Here is a 24,689-nt window from a genome sequence, read left to right as displayed (position 1 = left end):
GGCCGGTGAGGGCGGACAAAGAAAAGTTGGGGGAAGGGAGTTCTGAATTATTAGACTTGTTTCTGAATAAAGTTTGTTTGAAGACTCGTGTGCCTTTGTACCCATTACAAGATGGTCAGGTGACCTGAGAACGGATACGCCTTGTTTTTCTTGCTTTTTTGAGTTGCCATCCCTGAAGCTGCAACGCAGATATGTTAAGAAAACTTTTATTTTTTAATGAAAAATAAATCTTTCAAAAGGATTGGGTGTTTGGTTTCTTCGGGGGAGTATATTTAGCCCTTTCTGAATATGTCTTCTGGAAAGAAAGACCCAGAGAGCTAGCCCGGCTCCCTGGGCTTTAATTTCCCCCGCTGTCAAATAAAAGATTGGGCTCTGCCCACCACCCCTCCCACCGCCTTCTGCCAGAGTCGCTCAGCCATCAGCCACTTTACACTGTAGCCTTCCAACTGTAAACATTCCTTTACTTTTTTGAAGAGATGATAAATGTATTTCTTTCAAAAATCCAAAAAAAAAGACTTGCTCCCCACCTCCACCCTGCATAGGTAACCATTTTTATTGGTTTCTTGTTTATCTTTCTTTAAACATGGATGTTTAAAATTGGATCATTTGGATGATGGGCTCTCCCACTTTTAACAAAAGGAGATTTGAGAGCTCCTTGCTAGATGTGCTCTGCGATTCGAAATTTAAAATGATTCCCCAGCTTTCAGTAAGACCAGGAAAGAGGGGACTCCAGACTCGCTGAAGAACTGTGACCATCTCTTTGTCGCGCCCGCTGGCCCAGAGGCCTGACCTCACAGGGGTCCCCTTGATCTGCATTTCCCTGCACGCTCCCTGCTGATGTCCTGCTGGGCAGAGCGCCCACCCTGCACGCTGGCAGCTCACCATCCCTCAGTCACTCTGGGCTCGGGAAACGTAAACCAGCTTTTAGTCATGGCCTCCACTAGGGAGCGAAACGTGTTGCTTGTTCTGTGAAACAAATCACGTAATTCTTTTCAAAGGTACGTGGGACGGATCTGCTTGTTTTCGGTAATCCGGCTGCCTGCTTCCCTCCATTAACACCGACAACGAGAGAGACTGCGACTTTGATTTGGCGAAGCAATGCTTTCATCCCCTTCGCTATTGAGATCAGCAAAAAGAAAGCAGTCTTTTTCTTACGTCTTGTGAACAAAGGAGGTAAGGATTTGGCCTCCGAGAACCAGTTTGTGCAGACCACACCCAGCCGTGTGTGAGGTTGCTCGCCCTGTGCGTGCAGAAAGCTGCCTCCTGCACCTCTAGCCCACCCCGAGGTACAGCTTTATGATCTGCCTACCGTGCGGTGACCCAGGGAGCCGGAGGATACACGTGGGCACAGTAAGCGGGTGGGCCTGTGCCAGTCTGGTCTCACTCCTAAGGAACTGCACTGTCCTGTTCAGCCCCATCCCAGAAAACTTTTCATTTGGATGCTGTTTTCCTGTGGTGGTTTTCGGGCTCTTGTCCAGGGCTCTCATACTGTTCTTTCTTTCTTTTTTTTTTTAATGTTTATTTATTTTTGAGACAGAGACAGAGCATGAGCTGGGGAGGGTCAGAGAGAGAGGGAGACACAGAGTCCGAAGCAGGCTCCAGGCTCCGAGCTGTCAGCACAGAGCTGGACGTGGGGCTCGAACTCGCAGACCGTGAGATTGTGACCCGAGCCGAAGTCGGAAGCTCAACCGACTGAGCCACCCAGGTGCCCCTCATACTGTCCTTTTCTGACGTGTCTGGTAGTGACGGTCATCACACCAGATATGTGCACACACACACACACACACACACACACACACACACAGAGGCACTGTTTCTTTAATTTTTTTTCTTGTTTATTTTTGAGAGAGAGAGACAGAGCACGAGTGGGGAGGGTCAGAGAGAGAGGGAGACACAGACTCTAAAGCAGGCTCCAGGCTCTGAGCTGTCAGCACAGCGCTCCTGGCATGGGGCTTCAACTCATGAACCACGAGATCATGACCTGAGTCGAGGTTGGAAGCTTAACCGAGCCACCCAGATGCCCCACACAGGCACTGTTTCTGACTTGAGGCCCTTAGTCCTTGGCCTGTCATCTGTATTGTTTCTAGGGGTTGGAGGTATTTCAGTGGAGGGTTTAAGACCTCTGATGATCTTCCTGGTATTTTGGAAGCCTTGAGCCCAGTGTCACCTCCACTTGGGAGCCCTGGGTTTGTCCTCTGGCCTCAGCTCTGTGTAGTCTTGCCCTGTGACTCCAAGATGGGTCAGGGCTGGGCCTTGAGAAGAGTGGGCATTGATTCCACACCAAGTCCTGCTCTCCCTCCATCTTTCCCTTTTCCTTCTAGTCTTTTCCATATTACCTCTACTTCCCAAGATATGTGATGGTACCCAGAAACCAACTCCGTAAGTTGTCTGAGGTGTGGTGACTAGGAGGCCGTGTGGCCTTTGCTAAACGAAAGCATTCTCTCCCTTGTCTGGTGTGCAGGATGGTGACACCATGAGGGTTCAGGGTCTTATTCTAGGGTCTGGCCACCTGATGCTTTCTGAGAATTTCCAGAGGAAGGGAGAGAGCTGAGGCCAACTGCCCACACAAGGAAGCAGACCACAGAGACCTTGGCCCTTACTTCTCAGTGTCTCTGAGCATCGGAGAATGCTTTCACAAGCACTTTTAGCTGATGCCGCCCCCTCAGGCTGTGAAATGGGCTATTTCTTCCAGTTTTATAGGAAGCCTATTAACCAGAGAGAGGTTACCTTGTATCTCTGTCCCTGGGTTACAGAGCTGGTCAAGAGCCATGCTGAGAACCAGCTCAGGGGCCAGATTCCCTGCTGGGACCTTAGAGGTTAGCACTCCCTCCCAAGGCCACAAGGGGCTGTCGGGGGAGGGGGTGGGGTGGGTTTCAGCAGCAGTGTGCCCCACAAGTCAGCCTCGTCCTAGGCAGGGAGGGGCTGGGGGCTTTCCTGGCTACCTAAGGTGAGGCTGCCGGAAGCCACCGCCTCTGCTCCCAAACCCTTGCATCTTTTATGTTAGAGAGCAAGGATTCCTGGAGCAGGTTCTAGACTCTCAGTAAGTGTCCCAAGTGTGTGTACCTAACAATGGGTTGGGGTTCTGGGTCACCGTACCCTCTGATTTGCTTCTACGTAGTCTACAAAGGTTGGCTGAGACATAAGGCTCAGACCTGGCCTGACTCAAACAATAACCAAATGGGTTCCATGCTGTGAGCCTGTAGTCCTTAAATTAGTCCAAAGAGATATATCAGAAACCAGCCCTCACTAGGCTGGTTTTAAGTTTTCCTCAGAGACTAGTCCAGTCTAGAGCTGTCTTAGAGATGGGGTCTGGGGACCTCTGTGACCTCCTCTTCCCTTCCTCAGGTGGTTCAAGTTCCCTGTCCCTTTCATGACCTTTCAACTTGGTTCCACCCGGCCTTGCCCCACGCCCTGGGCTGGGCTGGGCTGGGCTGGACTTACAGGGTATGGAGCTTTTTCCTCAACAGGTTGTGCTTTGTCAGCCAGGTCACATGCTGTCCACTCAGCAGAAAATGAGCAGGGACTTTGCAGGACCGGAGTAAAGACTGTCCAAAGGGGTCCTCCCCCATCTCTCTCCTGCCTGGGCCAGCCTCTTAGGTTAGGTGACTGCCTGATCCTCCCAGCAATTTCTGTAGATGCCGCCTAAATCTTAACCCCTATCATGTCATGCCCATCTTTGAAGGGCAGGAGCTATTGGGTTAGAGGGCTGAAATTTGCCTTGTACCAAAAAAAAAAAAAAAAAAGGCAAACTTGTTCCTCAGGATTTCTGTTCACTGAATTGCTCTTATGTTTGCCTAAAGCCCTGAGGGGCTGCTGTGGCTCTTTGTCTGGGTAGGTACCCCCTTCACTCCTCTCTTCTCCGTTGCATCTTCCAGAGAGAGGCCACCCTCCTCTCTCTCTCTCTCTCTCTTTCAGTCCCACTCTGAGGGACTGTACCCAAGCTGCTCTGTGCCCAGGAGACAATGTCCTCTCTCTGACCTGCCTTGGCTCCCCTCTCCCTTACCCTTCTCAGTCATGTCTTCTTGCTCCTTATTTACCTCACCTCTTCTCCAGTCTAACCTGTTCATTCCTTTCCACCTCTTCCTCTTCATCCACCTGTTGTCATCAACACCATGGTCCATATTTCCAAAGAGGACATGGATTAGCCTAAATTCCTTGTTCTGAGTTCCTTTTCCTGTGCTGAGGGTCCCAAGGCCCGTGGGTACGTAATGAGAGGATCTGGAGGCTCCTGGTATCCTGTCGACATCTTCCTTAGATGTCCAGAGGCTTTGGGTTTTTAGTGGTCTGGTGGGCACAACTCGCTGTCACAAAGCCTTGTGGTCCCAGATCATGAAGCAACTCTCCTGGTCATTGGCCATTGTTAGAGCCACACTCATTGGCTTTAGGGCCGAGAGATGCCAGCACTTTTCCGACACAAGAGAGAAGGCAGAGGAAAAGATCTTTGGTGTCCATGGAAACATTCCCATCACCCAAGGGAAGCAATGCTTGGCCCATTTCCCCAGGACCAAAGTGGGCAAAGAATGATCAGGAGCCCATACTTGGCTCATGGTCAAAGGTCAATCTATCCCCTCCCTCCCCCATTTTGCTAATTCTTTTAGAAGAAGTATTGACAGGGCTCTGAGGAAAATACCCTCAGAAGAATTTTCCTCAAGGAGATCACAGGCAGTGTTGCAGGGGGCAGTCTGAGAGGAAGAGAATGCCTACTGAGACACTGGTCTAAAACAAAAATTAAAATCCCATCTATACCAAAATCAAATCTAGTAGCTGCTGGTGGGTTGGTGAAGTTGTTTGACCTGATGATTCATTCACAAGGTAATATGGAGAAATGGCTAAAGGAAGGTGAGTGCATCCTAAAGTATGCCTGGGAGGGCTATGGTGGGAAGGTTGCAGTGTACCCAGGGGCTCAGCTTTGAGGACTGCAGCCAAATCTAAAACTTTGGGATGGGCAGTAGCCAGAGACATCCTTTCCGCCCACAGAGGGAGAAACTGAGAAAGACAGCAGTCATTTGAGAGAGGGCCCCGAGCCAGCCGGATGGGAGGCCAGTGCTGGGGTCCTCCGCCCTCTGGAAGCAGAGTGCTCTGGGCTTCTGTCTCCTTAAGTAGCACTAGCCACAGTTCAGATGTTTGCTCAGCATCTCTCCTGTGCCTAATACCGTGCTAATGTGGGGTCAGCGGGGGACAGGGTACAAAGGAACAGGGACCTGCCCTCAAATAAGTTAAAATCCTGTTGGAGAAACTCCTACTTTACTGGGTTTGGAAAAGCAGCAGGGATTCCAAAAAGAGTTTTGAGGTATTTACACCTGCCCTTCCCTGCGAGATGGCATTCTTCCAGGGCAAGAAAGGTGATTTAGTGTCCTCACCAGGCTAGTTCCACTAAGGGTGGTGGGGGGGGGGGGGGTGTTAATATTTTAAGTAGGCCCCTTGTTCACCTGGAAGGGTGATTAACACTGGAACAACAGGTGTTTGCTAGATTCACCTGAATGTGCCTTTAATCCTGGATTGTCACCCAAATCCTGGGTGGTTTGGGGCTGGTCATTCCATCTGTAATCCGGGCGCAGATGCTGAAAGGAGGATGCTTGACTCCAGCCTGCCTTCATCTCCTTGCCTTCCACACTTGCCTCCCCAGTGGGCAGTGGATGCCAGTGGCCTTTCCTGTGTCTTCTCCCACCCACCTGGCTGTGCCCACCCGGCCGTGCCCTGGAGTGGCCTCTACCCAGGGCTCCCAGTCAGCCTCTCATATCTCCAAGTCCACGGTGGCTGGGTGGGGACGAGGCCGCCACTGACTGCTGAGGGGGTGGTGGTAAATCACTGTGACAGGCTCCTTTCATACCTGACCTCCTTTCTTTCCCAAACCCGCTTCCCTTCTGTTTATTTTTGTTGCCGATTTATTAGACACGCAGTTAAGTGCCCATTTAGCTCTGCAAACTGTCATCACGCCTGCTTTATGAATAAGATCATTCACTGACAAAACCCTTTAAGCCTTTTTTTAAAAGAAGGTGGGGAGGAATGGGGCCGAGGAAAGGAGGAGGAAATAGTGCCCCAGGTCAGTGAGGAGGCCAAGAACAACCGAAACCCAAGCCGCGGCCTCTCCTGGAGCTCAAGAATGTAACAAGGGCCCTCAGAGTTGCCTTGAGTTCACCCTGTCCGTCAAGACGTGTGTCTTCTCTCCTGCGGGACTTAGGGGTCTAGAGTTCATTCTTTGTCCCCGCTGCCCAGGAGCAGACCGCTTGGGGCGGCTGCATGGTGGCTGTGCACCTGCTCAAAATGGTTGTCAGGAACCTCCAGGCATGTTGGGCTGAGTCCCTGCCGTTTGGGGATCCTTCGACAATGTCCTTGATCCGAGCCCTCCTGGTTCTGCCAGGGTTTCTTCCCCAGCACCTGGCTCCTGAAACACGCGTAGCTTTGCTGAACGTAGCGAGACTCTGGCCTGGCGTCTTTATGCACCCTGACTATTCGCCAGGCCCTGTCACCAGGACATTTGCATCATCACATTGGATCATCTCAGTAGCCCCGTGAAGCAGGCACTATTACCAGCTCCACTTCAGAGATGGGAAAGCCGAGACAACGTGGGGAACACTTCAGGCAGCTGCCTGACACCCCTGGGAGTGTACTTCTCAGCCCTGAACCGGGCCTGCCTTACTTAGACCAAGGCTGAGTTGACTGAGCCTGATCTCAGGGCAAAGCAGGGAGGTAGGCAGACTCCTTTGTCTCCCAGCTTCCCCTACAGGTGCCTTGGCCCTGTTCTCATCCTGCTGTAACCTGGGGTATCTTTCACAGCATGGCCTCGCGTTTGGGGTGCAGACAACAGCTCTTAACCGTGAATGGTCAAGCCCTCCATCTACCCACTCACACCAGCAATAAGTCCAGCCCCCCTCCCACCTTTTCTGTTACGTATCCACAGGCTTGGGTATAGTTGTTGTACTGCATTGTCATTTGCAGTGACCTGGGAAAGGGATGCTGGCACCAGGAGGAGGCTCAGAGGAAGGGGTCACGTCTGAGGCACAATAACCGGGCAGCATCCTCACTCTGGAATGCCAAGGAGTGCTAGCTGACATTGGCTTCCAACCCAGAATGGGAGCCTTACAAGTAGAAGCTTGAAGATACTTGGTAGAAGCTGCTTAGAAGACTGAGTCCTCTGTTCTAGCTCTGAATGCGGCTGCCGCTCTTTCTCGGCAGCTCTTGGAGTGACCTCTGAGGTCAAAGCCAGCCTTGGAGCCTCGGCCATGGACCCAGATCATCACGCTCCCGCCCCTCCGAGACCCTAGAACCAGTCTTCCTTTTCCTGCTTCCTGCCACCCTCCTCTTCTTCTTCTTCTTGGTTTCTCTTTCAGCCAATTGTTTTTTAATTTGAAGTTTGTGTTCAATGTAAATCAGTTCCGTATGAGAAAGTCACTATGACCCTCTGCATAGTTACACAGATACAATGTACAATCAAAGCAGATGTTCAGCATGCAAACATGAAGAGGCGGTGTTCATTTACACATACAAAAGCTTGAGGTGTGTTGGAGCTGGTTGTTTTGTATCCCTTTCTAAGGATGGCAAACATTTCCTTTTATTATCAAGGCTGCTCTGCCTATTTGCACCCTGGAACACGTGTGTGCGGTCATGACCGTCAAAGAATTCAGTGAGTGTATCTTTCTAAAAAAGGCTTCTGCATACTGAAGGTGCTGTACAAGATTTACTTTCCAGAATCCAGCTGGTTTTACACCGGTAAGTTGTAATTATTTAAAACACAGGCTGATACATAGGGCGCCTGGGTCGCTCTGTTGAGTGGGCATCCAACTTCAGTTCAGGTCGATCTTGTGGTTTGTCGGTTCGAGCCCCGTGTTGGGCTCTGTGCTGACAGCTCAGAGCCTAGAGCCTACTTCAGATTCTGTGTCTCCCTCTATCTCTACCCTTCCCCCACTCATTCTCTCTCTCTCTCTCTCTCTCTCTCTCTCTCTCTCTCATAAACATTTACAGTATTTACAGAAATAGCATAAGAGAATTTTTGTGAGTTTAACTCACATGAGTCTCCAGTGTTCAATTTACCTTGTATTTTACATCTTTTGAAATTTATAAATATGTGCTCAAAGGGGGTCTTTAAAATTTTTACATATTATTTTACGTATGCTGGAAAAAAAAGTACTAGTTTAAAGTTATTTGGGGCCATATTCTTGGAGCTAAAAGAATCTGACTCTCTTTTGGGGAATAGGAGTATATGAAGGGAAATGCCCAGCTTTTAACCTTTTTAGCATATAAATGGGGGTCTGAGTTTAAGAGCTGGTGTGTCCCTTAAGCTCTTTTTTTGTCTGTAGATTTCTCTTCCATTTCTTTTTCCCTCACCTGCAATTTATTTGCAAATTGGATATATTGTTGCTAGGAATGTATTGACATCAGAGTGAACTCATGATGTATATTAACTTAAAAAAAAAAAAAAGTGTTTCCTAGCTGCTTTTGGAAAAGACCGAGAACAATGGTTTAGCTCAGTAGCAGTGGAAACTCCTGGCACCAAATCATGATCTCAAAATTTTATTTTCCACTAAAAGGAACTAGGAATCCCTGGAAATGACTCATTCTAGGTCTGGGGCAGAAATTGCATAAGGTTGGTTTAGAATGTCTTGTACTAGAAGGCAGTGAAGCTTTCAAACATCACTGGGTCATGTCAAAAGGATCTAGGGGGTGGGGCACCTGGGTGACACAATTGGTTAAGCGTCCAACTCTTGATCATGGCTCAGGTCATGATCTCAGGGTTCCTGAGATCCAGCCCCATGTCGGGATCTGTGCTGACAGTGCGGAGCCTGCTTGGGATTCTCTCTCCCTCTCTCTCTGTCCCTCTCCCACTTGTGCTCGCGCTCTCTCTCTAAATAAATAAATAAACATTAAAAAAGAAAAAAGATATGGGGGCTAACTTGAGACTTCCACTGACTCCAAGTGGGGCCATGCGAGTGTCAGTAAGAATAACTGCAATGGATTGAAGTACATCAGATATGTATAAATCCATGTGTTCAGAAGTTAAAAAATAAAACCACTTCATCACCTTTGAACGGCTGCCAGGAAACCAACTCATGCTTTTGAAAACTGGTAAATAGGGGCGCCTGGGTGGCTCAGTCGGTTAAGCGTCCGGCTTCGGCTCAGGTCATGATCTCATGGTTCATGAGTTCGAGCCCCGCGTCAGGCTCTGTGCTGACAGCTCAGAGCCTGGAGCCTGCTTCGGATTCTGTGTCTCCCTCTCTCTCTGCCCCTCCCCTGTTCATGCTCTGTCTCAAAAATAAATTAAAAAAAAAAAAAAAACATTAAAAAAATTAAAAAAAAAAACTGGTAAATAAAGGGAAAGCATCGAGCATTTACCCTATATGAACTGTGCCTCTAGGTAATGAAATAATTGGTGAGGGAAGTTTCTCTTTAGAGAAAATAGTAAGTAAACAAGGAATGACTGATTTCGAATGTCACCATACTCACCATATTCAGAACCCCCTGGAATGAATGAATCTGGGTGAAGTCCACCAAAGTATGCTAGTATTGCAGAATGAGACACAAGCAGATATGTGTATCCTGATAAAAGCCACTATCTACGAGGGAATCTTGCAAAAGACAAAAAAAAAAAAAAAAAAAAAAATCGAATCTGAACCCGATCGAGCTCCTACCTCAAAACATTAATTTATAGGAAATCAAGGGACAGAGAAATGATGCTCCAGTGAGGCAATCTGCAAAATCCAGAAAATTTCCCCAATAACACATCCAAATGGACTTTCTCAACTCCCCCCACCAAGCATCCTCACTGTCCTACCTCAACAGTCACATTGTGGGGCACCCGGGTGGCTCAGTAGGTTAAGCATTCAACTCTTGATTTCGGCTCACATCAGGATCTCACAGTTCATGAGTTCAAGCCCCACCTCCGGCTCTGTGAGGAGCCTTCTTGGGATTCTCTCTCTCCCTCTCTTTTTGCCCATCTCCTGTTTGTGCTCTCATGCTTGCTCTCTCTCTTTTTTTCTGTCTCTCAAAATAAATAAATAAAACTTAAAAAAAAAATCCAGTCACATCATGAACCTTGTCACCATCCCAAGCTTACCTACCTTGAAAGTGACTAATTCAAACATTTTACTCTGCACTTTCTGGTCACGACTTTCCATGCTTCCCATTCTTGTTTCGACTGTTTCCCCTACAACTGTTCTCAGATGCCAGCAGACTTCCATTCTGTAGGTTTATTTTCTCACAAACTATTAGCTTTCTTCTTTCCTCCTTTTACTCCTTATTCACCACAAGTTTCGTGCTGCATTTCCTGAATATCCTGAACCCCCTTATCTTTCTATCATCACTGTTTAGCAAAATCTGCAACCCCGTGTGATTAAGCTCTCTCTACTTCCCTGATGTCTGCATGAGAGCCTCAGATGCTGTAGGAAGAAATCCTGTGGAAGGGCAGAGGGGTGCTACTATTCACTTGTGCTGAGCAACCTCGGCGGCGCTCTCAACACTTTCCAGAACCCATTCTCCTTTTTATTAGACACACTGTGTTGCATCTGCAATGATGCAACTTTCCACTAAAAAAAGAAGCCATTTAGGGATGCCTGGGTGGCTCAGTCGGTTAAGCCTCTGACTTCATCTCAGGTCATGATGTCACTGTTCGTGGGTTCGAGCCCTATGTCAGGCTCTGTGCTGACAGCTCAGAGCCTGGAGCCTGCTTTGGATTCTGGGTCTCCCTCTCTCTCTGCCCCTCCTCCTCTCTCTCTCTCTCTCTCTCTCTCTCTGTGTGTGTGTGTCTCTCTCTCACTCAAAAATAAATAAACATTAAAAAAATTTTTTAAAAAGGCTATTAGATGGGACTCCCTCAACACCCTGCTCCCAAAGGCACAAACCTCTGTCTCTGTCCCCAGCCTCTCCTTTCTTTCTCTTGTTACTGAAGAAGTGTCCCTACCCTTATGCACAATTACTTCTTTGACCTGTGTTTCGGATGCCCACCTCACACTTCTGGAAACTTTTCCTGTAGCTTATACCTTCTCATTCTCAGCTCTTCCAACTGTGCATCTATTATTAAATAGTTTTACTGAGGCACAATTGACAAATAATAAGTTTCACATAAAGTGTATAATTTGACAAGTTTGACATATGCATATACATGTAAAACCATTAGCACAATCAAGATAGTAACCATATCCACCACCCAAAAGATTTCCACACGCCCCTTGCTAATCCTCTGCTCCTGCCCCACTTCCCCAGGCAACCACTGATCTGCCTTGTGTCACTTGAGATTAGTCTGTGTTTTCTAAAGATTTATATAGATGGTATCAACCAACAAATACTCAGATGCTTTTGTCTGGCTTTCATTCAGCATACTTATTTTGCGATTCATTCATGTCGTATATAAATAATTCATTCTTTTTAATTGCCGAGCAGTATTCCAATGTGATTCAAAACCAAAATTTGTTTATCTGTTCACTAATTGCTAGACATTTGGGTTGTTCTGAGGTTTCGGCCGTTATAAATATAGCTGAAAAGAACATTAATGTACAAGTCTTTGTGTGGATGTCTGCTCCCTTTTCTCATGAGTAAGTACCTAGGAAAGGCTCGATCGTAAGGAAGGCTTATGTTTAATTTTTTAAGAAACTGTCAGACTGTTTTCCAAAGTGGTTGTACCATTTTACATTCCCACCAGCAACGAGTGAGAGTTCCAATTCCTCCACATCCTCACCAACACTTAGGATGGTCACCGATGTGGAGAACAAAGTCAAAAGAAAAAAAAATTAAACTTCCTTATAAGTTAGCCCATTGGCAAGGACTTGGGACAGGCAGGGTGACCTTCTTCCAAGGAGCTCAGTTGCCCCCATGTTAATACTTTGTTAGAGGCAAAAGGCAACCTTAGCTTGACATTAGCCTGACCTCCAGGATCCCATAAAAATCCCTTTGGAAACTTCCTTTATCTCTACCTTTGCAAGATACATGTTAGCAATCATCCTCCGAGCATATGGACCACTGATATACATCTGAAGGATCTTGTGACTAAGGTTTTACCAGACAGTGGTGGATGACCTTTCCCCAACAACAGCTAGCCCCTCAAGGTCCTGGAAACCTTGCCTCCAAATTCTTTAGAGACTTACACTATCCCTACCCCCCCACCCCCGCTTTGAAAGTATATAATCCACCGCTCCTCGTAACCCCAATGCAGCTCTTGCTGCCCACAAGTCTTGCCCCTGTGCTCTAAAAAGTCACTCTTTTTGCACTGAAGACATCTCAAGAATTCTTTCTTGATTGTTCATTCTTATTAATTTTAGTGATTCTCTTTTTTTTTCTTTTTTGAATAGACTTCACACATAGTGTGGAGCTTGAACTCAAGATCCTGAGCAGATCAAGACCTGAGCCGAGATCAAGAGTTGGATGATTAACCCACTGAGCCACCCAGGTGCCCCCTACTTTTAGTGACTCTGATAGATGTGTTGTGGTTTTTCACGGTGGTTTTCATATGCATTTCACTAATGACTAATGATGCTGTGCATCTTTTCCTGAGCTTATCTGTGATCTGTGTATCTCCTTTTGCGGAATGTCTGTGTAAACCTTTTGCCCATTTGAATTGGGTTGTTTCCATTTTTCAATATACCATTGTCTCCAGCTCCTGACCTTTTTCCTCTTCCAGCCACACAGTTCCTGTGCTTACTCTCCCCGCCCCCCACTAGTCAGTTGACTCCAATCCGGCTTCTGTTCTCTCACTTCACTCAAGACATTTTTGGGTTTGTTTGTTTGTTTTTTAAGTTTATTTAAGTAATCTCTATGCCCAACTTGAGGCTCAAACTCACAGCCCAGAGATCAAGAACCTCACACTCTATCTACTGAACCAGCCGGGTGCCCCCAGTTTTTTAATTAAGAATAGCTAAGACTTGGGGTGCCTGATGGCTCAGTTGGCTAAGCTTCATGGTTGGTTCATGAGTTCGAGCCCTGCATCAGGCTCTGAGCTGACTGCTTGGAATTCTCTCTCTCCCTCTCTGCCCCTCCCCCCCCTCTTGCTCTCAAAAATAAATAAATAAACATAAAAAAAAGAATAGCTAAGACCTTTATGTTTCTAAAGCCAGTGAACAATTCTAAGCATTCATCTTACTTGGCCTTTCCACATATTTGACCACTCCCTCATTCTTGGATCCTCTCTCTCTGAATTTGATGACACCATGCTCTTCCACTCTCCCTCTTTTGACATGCCTTTCATGAGTTCCTTTTAGACTCATCCTCATCTATCAAAGCCATTACATTCTTGCATCTTTAGGTTCTACATAGACCCCCTATTTTCTCTGTAATCTGTATTGCCTCCTTGATCCTTAAAGAGAAGACTCTGGCTGCTTCCATTTTGACCTTAAGCTTTCTAGTTGGATTCTTCTTTCCAGGGGATCTCTTGGCTCACGTGGAAGATCCTGAGGGCACAACATCCCCTGATGGGAACCAAAATCGCCTCCTCTGACAACTGTCCTGACATGGCAAGACCTCCTGTGACTGACCCCAAGACAATGGTCGACCTGACCTTTCCCGCCCACATGCACATGCCCACCTTTGCCCCACATTTTCCTTCTATAAACCTGGAAGTACTCTTGGCACTTTGGAGGCAGTCTTTGAGACACCTGTCTGCTGTCTTCCCAGTATTGGCCTCGTTGACATAACTTCCTTTCTTATTTCCCCACCACTCCTCTCTCTGCCTTTGGATTTTGTCAGTGGTGAGCCCTGGAACTCGTCTGGGACCCCCTCCCCAGGTGCTCTGGCAACACTGTGTCCTGGCTAAAGTCCATCTCATAAAAATCCACAACTTCAAATATAATTCAGTTGTCTACTTAACATCTACACTTAGTTGCTGAAAAATGCATCGTAAACTCAACATATTAAAATTAAACTCATGGGATTCTCCCAAACTTGGTCTTCTTTTCCTTCTTGAAAAACCAAAACCAAAACAAACAAAAAAAAACAAACAAAAAAAACCAGTAAAGGGTAGATTATGCTGTGTCTCTGTGAGTGGCGTTATCATCCACCAGTCATACAGGTCAGAAACCCAGAGAGCATTCTGGAGCCTTTCTACCCCTCATGCTTCTTATTTCTTTTTTTTTTTTAATTTAAAAAAAAAAAATTTCTTTAACGTTTATTTATTTTTGAGACAGAGAGAGACAGAGCATGAATGGGGGAGGGTCAGAGAGAGGGAGACACAGAATCTGAAACAGGCTCCAGGCTCTGAGATTGTCAGCACAGAGCCCGACGCGGGGCTCGAACTCACAGACCACGAGATCATGACCTGAGCTGAAGTCGGCCGCTTAACCGACTGAGCCACCCAGGCGCCCCTCATGCTTCTTATTTCATATATTACCTCTATCCTATCAGTTTGTGGCAAACACCATTTCTTATTAGCTAATTGTACTCACCCATTACTGAGGGGGTTAATTTTGCTATCTCTCATGAGGGTGTTTGATTTGATGTGGCTTGAAAATAATATAACAACAGTACAATAAGGTATTTTCAGGGAAAGAAAGAAAACCCATTACATAACTTTTATTTCAGTATATTGGAATTATTTTTATTACTTATTGTTAATCTCTTTCTGTGCCTAATTCATAAGTTAAATTTTACCATAGGTGTTACACATAAGAAAAAACATAGTGTATATCGGATTTGGTGCTATTTGGGGTTTCAGGAAGCCACCGGAAGTTTTGAAATATATCTCCTGCAGGAAAGCGGGGACTACTGTACAGAACTCAAATTTTATTTACTTATTTATTTTTTAAAAATGTTTATTTATTTTGAGAGAGAGAGAGAGAGAGCACATGCAAATGGGGTAGAGGCAGAGAGAGAAGGAGAGAGAGAATCCAAGGAGGCTCTGCACTCTCAGGGCAGAGCCTGACACAGGGCTCGATGTTATGAACAGCCAGATCCTGACCTGAACCAAAATCAAGAGCTGGACGCTTAACTGACTGAGCCACTCAGGGGCCCCAGAACTCAAATTTTATATATTCCCGGGAAAGGGGGAAAGGGAAGGAAATAAGTAGAAGGCAAATAATTCCTTTTATTCAAGTGACACAGAAGTGGTGACATCACTTCACTTGCATTTTTCACTGGTGGGAATGTAGCCATATGGCCATTCCTAGCTGTAAGGGAGGCTGGGAACTGTGGCCACAGTCTGATAAGCTTTGTGCTCAACTAAAAGTGTATTAAATTATGGAAGAAGTGGAAAAGAGATTTTGGAAGACAGCTAACCCTCTGATATTCCTGCTACCAACCACTTTGCTCTTTACCTGTGTATACTACAGTTTCTTGACTACTCAGAGCACTGAATAACTTAAGAATCATATCTGTTGGTTGGGGGATGTGACGTACTTGCAAAAGAATCAACCCAAGCTTCTTCGGGGCATCTTCGAGAGCTAACATAATTATATTCGTCCAAAGCTTGTATGCTGTTTTGTCCAGTGTCTCAGTTTTTGTTTCAATTTGACTAGGAGGATGGCAGTTAACCTACAGGTATTTTTCCAAATGGAAATAAAGAGGGTAAAATCATAAAATGATCTTTTGAGAGGAGGTTTTATGTAACCGAAATTTCATGGAGCCATTTAAAAACATTCTAGCCGGACCCAAAGAATCTGTTCTCAAATTCATAGGGGAAGGAATATTTAAAACACGAAGAATGAAAAAAAAAAAAAAAGATGAAAGAACATTTGATATTAAACCTGGAAAAGGAAAGTCAATGGGCGGGGCTATGACAGTTGTCTTCCGTGAGTTGCCAGCTTGGAAGATTTATTGTTTTCTGTGTAACTCAGTAAGGCTTGGTGCATGGAAGGAAGAGGGATGCTAGTATGATAGGAGTGAGTTAATCAAGGGGCACCTGGATGGCTCGGTCAGTTAAGCATCTGACTCTTGGTTTCAGCTCAGGTCATGATCTCGTGGTTGTGAGTTCGAGCCCCACATTGGGCTCCGTGGGGCAGTTCAGAGCTTGCTTGGGATTCTCTCTCTGCCCCCCTCACTGCATCTCTCCTGCCTATGCTCTCTCTCTCCCTCTCTCTCTCTCTCTCTGTCAGAGTAAATAAACTTAAAAAAAAAAAGAAGTAGGTCAACTTATATAACAAACTCCTAAATTTTGATAGCTTAATTGTAAATAAAAACTGTGATTTCTTGGTATGGCAACAATTCAATGGGGTGTTCCTGGTTGGACCACCATTGTAGCCCTCGTCCAGTGGTGGTGCAGGGACCCAGGCTCCTAAGTGGACTGCATCCCTTAGGGCTCCACAGCCCTCTCCTGCATGCCCCGTGCTTGGGCAGCAAAACCAGGAAGAGGGACAGCTGCAGGAGATTGCAAGTTTAATGGACCAGCCTTGAAAATGGCGTGTATCAGTTCTAACCACATTTTATGGGCTAGAACTCAACCATAAGGCCAAAACTGATTGTAAGGAAGATGGCAGAATACAGTCTAGTTCAGTAATAAGAGGAAATATGTTTGTTCATTATTGACCCCATCTCTGCCATGGACTGCCCTTATAGTCACCAAATACTCTTTCAATTCTTCTTCCCATATACAGATTTTCTCCGATCTCCTCAAAGAAAACGACCCCAAATCTAACTCAGCTATTGCATTCTGCTCCAATCCACTGTTCCCAAATATTGCATAGATCTCTCTGGCAGGTCCAGTTGAGGTGTCTTGTGGTGTGGACATCTATGAACTAAATAGATGAGTTGTCTGCCTGCCCTCAGTCTCCAAGCATCCATGTATCCCTAACAGACTATGATGGAATGGTGACTGGGTAGCCTCAGTAAGTTACCCTATTTACAGAAGGGAGAGTAGGAGACACACAATAATCACCGATCTACAATAATGGTAAAAGCACGCTGGGGAGCCATTATGAAGTCCCCCTACTAAGGCAGGGGATTTGGAGAGGGAGAAATGTTCCTTAGGTGAGACTTGATCTACTTCGAGAGGGTCTCTTTTGTCCATTGTTTTCTATAGCCTCTGAATCCACCCCCGGTAAGGTTCTTCTGGGTCCGCTTAAGTACATCTGAAGTGGATATTTTGGAGGATGCTTCCTTGGGGCTGTACAGCCTTCATGTACATTCATTCTTGTGTAAGTTTTGAGGCTCAAGGACTGTTTTGAGTCAGAATACAGTTAAAGATTTTTTAGTATGTTTTGTGACCTCTTTGGTAATACAATAGCCTTAAAACGTTATTGGGATTCCTTTCTATTTGCTTCTAGTCAGTGCTATGTGCCAGTAACTGTACCTAAATTTCTTTCCCAAGCTTAATGCTCAACCTTGATTAGTTACTTTACATCCTCACCAAGTTTATTTGTTTCTTTGAAGCTAGCTGTGCTAATAGGCTTGGGTGAGAAGCCCCATGGCCCTCAATCTCGCCTTTACTAAAGGTCCATTTCTTTCCTGAACTTCTCTCTTTCTTACAATATTTATTGAAGGCAGCCCATAGTAGCCAATGCAGACTAACACTTGGATGGATTGTTTTGGGCCATCACCCCTGGAGCTGTGCCCTTAGAACCTACAGGCCTGCTTTCTGAGTTAGCACAGGCCAGTTTATACCAAATATTTTGCCATTGTAAATACCTTTCCCAGCCTTTATTACTAGTTCTCTTGTCACCTCACTGCTAAACCAATGTCACATATCATAGTGGTTTTTGGGGGGAGGAAATGGCAGCACTCTATTTCAAGGTACAAAGTTTTATGCAAGTTAAGTTATGCTAGTTGCTCTACAAGGCAGTCCCCAAATTTCTATTCCATAGCACAGTGAAATTCACTTCTTGCTCCGACAGTGGTCCAATGTGCATATTCCTAGTCAGGTGCTTCTCCTGGGGAGCTTTCCTCCAAACTGAGCATCAGGGACCTCATTTTAGGGGCTCTGCCATTTCTCCCTCTCTTTTTAAAAAATTTTTGCTTGGTTTTATTGTCTTATTCAAACAGATTTTTTAAAATCTTTTTTTTATTTTTTTTAACGTTTATTTTTGAGACAGAGACAGAGCTGAACGGGGGAGGTTCAGAGAGAGAGGGAGACACAGAATCTGAAACAAGCTCCAGGCTCTGAGCTGTCAGCACAGAGCCTGACACAGGGCTCGAACTCAACAGACCACGAGATCATGACCTGAGCTGAAATCAAAAGCTTAACTGACTGAGCCACCCAGGGGCCCCCAAATAGATTTTTAAAAATTTTCTTTTCATCATGATAAGCATACTCTTTAGTCCCCATCACCTATTTCACCCATCCCCCCATCCCTCCCTGCTCTGGTAACCATCAGTTTGTTGTCTATACTTCCAAGTCTATTTCTTGGTTTGTTTCTATTTTTCCTTTGCCCTTTTGTTATGTTTCTTAAATTCCACACGAGTTAAATCATGGCATTTGTCTTTCTCTGACTTATTTATTGACTGTCTTATTTCACTTAGCATTATACTCCCTACCTCTATCCATGTTGTTGCAAGTGGCAAGATTTCATTCTTTTTATGGCTGAGTAATATTCCATTATGTATATATACCACAACTTTTTGATCCATTCATCTATCAATGGACACTTGGGCCGCTTCTATAATTTAGCTATTCTAAATAATGTTGCAATAAACATAGTGGCGCATGTATTCTTTCTTTTAAAGTTTTTTTTTAATGTTTATTTATTTTTGAGACAGAGAGAGACAGAGTGCAAGTGGGGGGGGGGGTTGCAGAGAGAGAGGGAGACACAGAATCTGAAACAGGCTCCAGGCTCTGAGCTGTCAGCACAGAGCCCGATGCGGGGCTCGAACCCACAAACTGTGAGATCATGACCTGAGCCGAAGTTGGACGCTTAACCGACTGAGCCACCCAGGCGCCGCATGTATTCTTTTGAATTAGTGTTTTTATATTTTGGTGGCAAATACCCAGTAGTGCAATTACTGAATCCTAGGGGTACTTCTATTTTTAACTTTTGAGAACCTTCCATAACCATTTTCTGTAGTGGCTACACGAGTTTGCATTCGCACCAATAGTGCATGAAGGTTTCTTTTTCTCCACATCCTGGCCAACACCTGTTGTTTCTTGTGTTGTTGATTTGAGCTATTTTGACAGGTGTGAGGTGCTATCTGACTATAGTTTTGATTTGTATCTCCCTGATGATGAGTGATGTTGAGCATCTTTCCAGCTGTCTGTTGGCCCTCTGGATGTCTTCTCTGAAGAAGTGTATGCTCACGTCTCCTAGGGCTCTCCCATCTCTTAATGCCTCTCTCCATCCTCTACATCCATCTGGCAGAAGAGGGGCAGAGAACAGAATAGAGGTTTCAGTGGCCCAGACCCAGAAGTAGGATATAAGCTTCTTCCAAGAGTGGCTAGAACTTAGTCACGTTCTGCATCGCATTGAAAGAAACCCAGGATATATAGTCTTACTGTGTTCCCAGGAAGAGGAAGAAATGGGTTTTCTGCACATCTAGCTGGAATCTGCCAAATCAAGAACAATTTTCATAATTATTACAATGATCTGGAAATGAGAGCACGCTGTCGCCGACATGTCTCCGTGGCAGATAACCATCTATCTGAGAGCAGAGATAATTACGTGTTGGGAACAAGTTGGACTAGATTCTCTGGGAGGTCTCTACCAGCGTTGTGGTCAGAGAAGACTAAGAGTCAACTAATAACCACAGCAACAAAATAATTAATTAATTAATTCACATAATTAATAATTATTAATTAATATGTTCACAGGGGTGGCTCAGTTGGTTAAGTGTCCGACTTCAGCTCAGGTCATGATCTCATGGCTCCTGAGTTCGAGCCCTGCATCGGGCTGTCTGCTGTCAGTGAAGAGCCCACTTGGGATCCTCTGTCCCCCTCTCTCTCTCTGCCCCTCCCCCTCTCATGCACGCTCTCTCACTCTCTCAGAAATATATTGAGTTTTTAGCTGTGCTGAGAGTGCAGTAGGCACTGGAACTTAACATGAGTAAGATACAGTTCTTTTCTCAAGGAGCTCTTAGTCTGGTAGAGGGATATAAGCTTGGGAAAAATGTGTTGTAAATCTCTACAAAGCACAATAGGGTGTAAAACATGAAGTGATTGTTTCCAACTATGGGATCAGGAGACTGAGAACGGAGAAGTTTCATAGAAAGGATAATGGTGGAGCTGAATCACTCATCCTACCTAATTAGAACAACACCCAGGCAGGCAGATGTTATTCCCATCATTCAGATGAAAAAGCTGAGGCTCCATGTAGTCATGTAATCTGTGCAAGAAGAGTTGGGAGGTGAATCCAGGCCCCTGCTCTTTCTGCTCTGTTACACTTATGCAGACTATACATGGGTTGCTAAATTATAGACGCAGCAGTTATTGAGCCCAGTTTTTTAAAGCTCAGCTAATCACACTGATGTCTGCCTTCATTTCCCTTCTAATTGGTTTATTTGGATGGGGGGCAAGGCTAGTGAAGTTCTCTCTTGAGGAGACAAAATTCCTCTGGGCTCGAGGTTCTCATGCAGGCTGCCCCTCACCATCGCATCCTTCTCCTTCCTCCCTTCGGTTCCTTCGGCTGCGTTCCACCCTTGCTGTGAAGTCCTCCCCTGTGGCCCTGGCTTCACGGAGCCAGCTCCAGCTCCGACCTTCTCTAGCACTGATGGAAATGGACTTGAATTGTTCTTCAGTTTGATGACTCTTACCCTCTTCCTCCCCCCGCAACCCTCCCAGGCTATAGGCCCCTCAGGTAGGGACCATCCTATAATTTCCCACACCCCCCAAGTACCTGGGCAAGGGCTGAGCCCATGCTCAGGTCCCACCAGGTAATGCTTATGGGCTGACGGCTTTATTCAGGAGACATGAAAAGTGATGTGCTTTTCTCCCGATGTTTTATAATATCCTATTGAACAAAATATAAAGTCGGCAGCCTAGTCTGAGTCCTTTGTTGCGTTTGTGTGTGCGTGCACACATGCATGTGCAAATCTTGTTGGTCTGTGAAATCTAAGAGTTTAGGATCCATAGCCCTAGTGGGTGGTTCCCTAAATCTGTGGGATGTAAGGATCATTTGGGACAATAAAAAATAGATTCTTGGGCTTTGTCCCAGAACTGAGGAACTAGAAAATGAGGGCCTGGGGAATCCATGTTTTCATTTTTTAAAATTATTTTTTAAATGTTTTATTTACTTTTGAGAGAGTGTGAGCGAGTGAGGGGCGGAGAGAGAGGGGGACAGAGGATCCGAAGGGGCTCTGTGCTGACAGCAGTGAGCTTGATGTGGGGCTCAGACTCATGAATCGTGAGATCATGACCTGAGCTGAAGTTGGATGCTTAACCAACTGACCCATCCAGATGCCCCAGGGAATCCATGTTTTTTAAAAAAAGACCTGCAGGTTATTCTGATAGTAGGTGGCATTTAAATTATACCTCAAACAATTGAGAGGGTTTGGGCAGATGATGATGGAGGGAGAGGGGTATGAAACGGCCTTCAGGGCAAGAAAAGTGTGAGCAAAGGTGTGGAAGTAGAGAAGCAAGTGTTTGGAATGACAGGTGGATGAAATGGGATAAATGGCCCATAAAATGGAGTCATGGGGTTTCTGCTCAGAAAGGTAGGTGGTGGCTACATTGTGACAAACTTGAACCTTCTACTGAAAACAGAACTTTCAAGGAAGCACGGAGCAGGAAAAGGAGAATTACTGAAATCCTAATATGCAGTAATAATTGTCTTTGGGCAGAACAAATAATGTCTCACCTAAATATGTGTTATTTAGAATCGATGTGGATGCTGTTTGGATTACTAAAATATAACTTAATACACAAGATTTCCTGACTCTTACATAAGTAGCTTTTGGCTATTTTTTTTTTTTCAACGTTTATTTATTTTTGGGACAGAGAGAGACAGAGCATGAACGGGGGAGGGGCAGAGAGAGAGGGAGACACAGAATCGGAAACAGGCTCCAGGCTCCGAGCCATCAGCCCAGAGCCTGATGCGGGGCTCGAACTCACGGACCGCGAGATCGTGACCTGGCTGAAGTCGGACGCTTAACCGACTGCGCCACCCAGGCGCCCCTAGCTTTTGGCTATTTTAAGCAGATCGCACAGTACGACTTCCATGTTGTAGAAAGCTGTAAATTTTTTTTTTTTTTTTTTTTTTTACGAAAAGATTGAGAAGGGCTTATGGGAACAAGGGGAGCCCCTGGAGGTTTTTGAGAAGAGTTACAGGTGCTCAGAGTGGGTGGAGGAAGGGAGCCTTGGAAGGCAAAGAGAGCAGGGAGGAGGCTGCTCACATAGCTCCAGGGTGAGGTAATGAGGACCTGCACGGAGGTGGACAGCAGTGGGTTTGATGTCAGCACCATATTTTGTGGCCTGGCTGTGAGTCAGCTCCGTGCTCTTTTTGCCATGTGTCTGTCCTTTACAGACCCATCTGAGCCCCCATGTCTGTGCTGAGTTATATGCCCTCGAAGCAGGGGATGTGCCCCCTTTTTCGGCAGAATCCAGGCAGAGCAGCTGGTAATCAGGTTTTTGATGAATGTGTCTACTTAATGATGATCTTCCCACATAGCTCTCCTGGCTTGAAACGATCCCCCTGAACCCAGACATCTATTCCTCTGGATCAAATTATTGTCCTGAATGAACGACGACAGAGAAATGGGGCCAGAGAACAGCCTACTAATAATTCTGAGAGAGATCAGATTTAAAGAGGCGGCAATCCTTTAATCCCAGGTGATATCGCTTCCGCTGCGAACCGTGGAGTCCACATCACCATACAGAAGAACCTTGGCTGCAGTCCTCAGCCACCTGATCCCCAGAAGAGGCAGGGAACATTAGCTATTCCAAAAGTGGGCATGATGGGCTGTCTACTGGGGGGTCAGGTGGGGCTGAACACTTAATTTTAGCCACAGCCTGCCTATGTCTCTTCTGGGAGTGATTGGTGTGACCAAGATGCAGAGAACCTTAATCCTATCCTGGCACAGAGGCAACCTGACATTCGCCAAGGCTCTTCTACCCAGAAATTCTACTTTATAAATAGAGGGACCAGTACGCAAGATTGCAGCAAGGGTCACTGAAGCATGTTGCACGGTGATAGAGTGTTGGAATTTCCAGGAGGGAGGGGCATTCTTGGCACTAGATCTAGCCTTCTTGTCTTAGGCAAGATTGCGTTGTGGGCTAATTTGGCTTCTTTCTAGATCACACGAACTTCCATTTTAGTGGCAGAAAGTCCTATATGGATACAAGATCTAGATTGAGGTTTTTACTGATCCTTAAATCTCAGAGATCTCTGGGCAACTGAAATTGTGTATCTGTGTGCATTAACTCATAATTGTGCACTCTGGGTATAAATGGCTATAAATTACAATCTTGTGTAGTGAACATTAATTATTTATTTGTGGTCATCCTATAACTCTCAATTCCTTCTTACATTTTGGTAACTTACTGTATTCTGAATCCTCTCTCCCCAAGGTAGAAGCTGGAAAATTCACAACTGCAGACCTCACCCAGCTATGGTGCAATCATATGGTCTAGATTCTGGCAATCAGACACACCCTCATGAGACTTTGATTCAGAAGTAACAAATATGAGGAGAGAGCTATACATGAGTGATCAATCCTCAAGCAGCCATGGTAGCAGAAGTCTCCATATCTTCAGGAGTGGCAATGGTGGAATTTCTGGCTGTAAACTGTTGGGAGACTAAGCAGATGGACATTGTTTTTGCTGCTTACCTTCAGGATCTAGATCTCTTGACCTCCAGGAGATTTGATGAGCTACCTGGTATTCATAAAACTTTTTTTTTTAGCTTAAAGTGCCAGAATTACTTCTACTGTTTGCATTTAAAGACCCTGACAGAAAGGGCTAGTATCCAAAATCTATAAAGAGCTCACCAAACTCCACAACCAAAAAACAACCCAGTGAAGAAATGGGCAGAAAACATGAATAGACACTCCTCTAAAGAAGACATCTGGATGGCCAACAGGCACATGAAAAGATGCTCAACGTCACTCCTCATCAGGGAACTACAAATCAAAACCACACTCAGATATCACCTCATGCCAGTCAGAGTGGCCAAATGAACAAATCAGGAGACTATAGATGCTGGAGAGGATGTGGAGAAACGGGAACCCTCTTGCACTGTTGGTGGGAATGCAAATTGGTGCAGCCACTCTGGAAAACAGTGTGGAGGTTCCTCAAAAAATTAAAAATAGACCCTATGACCCAGCAATAGCACTGCTAGGAATTTACCCAAGGAATACAGGAGTACTGATGCATAGGGGCACTTGTACCCCAATGTTTATAGCAGCACTCTCAACAATAGCCAAATTATGGAAAGAGCCTAAATGTCCATCAACTGATGAATGGATAAAGAAATTGTGGTTTCTATACACAATGGAGTACTACGTGGCAATGAGAAAGAATGAAATATGGCCGTTTGTAGCAACACGGATGGAACTGGAGAGTGTTATGCTAGGTGAAATAAGCCATACAGAGAAAGACAGATACCATATGGTTTCACTCTTATGTGGATCCTGAGAAACTTAACAGAAACCCATGGGGGAGGGGAAGGGGAAAAAAAAAAGAGGTTAGAGTGGAAGAGAGCCAAAGCATAAGAGACTCTTAAAAACTGAGAACAAACTGAGGGTTGATGGGGGGGTGATGGGTATTGAGGAGGGCACCTTTTGGGATGAGCACTGGGTGTTGTATGGAAACCAGTTTGACAATAAACTTCATATATTGAAAAAAAAATAAAAATAAAAAATAAAGACCCTGACAGATGCACTGATTGGTACTTGGAATGGTTACCAGCAATAAACGTTCA

General features: G+C 45.5%; 1 long non-coding RNA gene across 1 annotated transcript; it reads left to right on the top strand.

Moving 5' to 3' along the window:
• The first annotated feature begins 15 nt into the window (after positions 1–15).
• LOC147576860 (uncharacterized) lies at positions 16–24,439 on the top strand. The gene is made up of 3 exons (XR_015241211.1): positions 16–1,173; positions 12,279–12,376; positions 23,339–24,439. It is a non-coding gene; the product is annotated as an uncharacterized LOC147576860 (long non-coding RNA).
• The last annotated feature ends 250 nt before the right edge of the window (positions 24,440–24,689 follow it).

The sequence above is a fragment of the Puma concolor genome, chromosome D1, assembly GCF_028749965.1.
Source record: "Puma concolor isolate L17-30 chromosome D1, mPumCon1.1.hap2, whole genome shotgun sequence".
NCBI lineage: Eukaryota > Metazoa > Chordata > Mammalia > Carnivora > Felidae > Puma > Puma concolor.
This window is presented reverse-complemented; position numbering and strand designations above follow the sequence as displayed.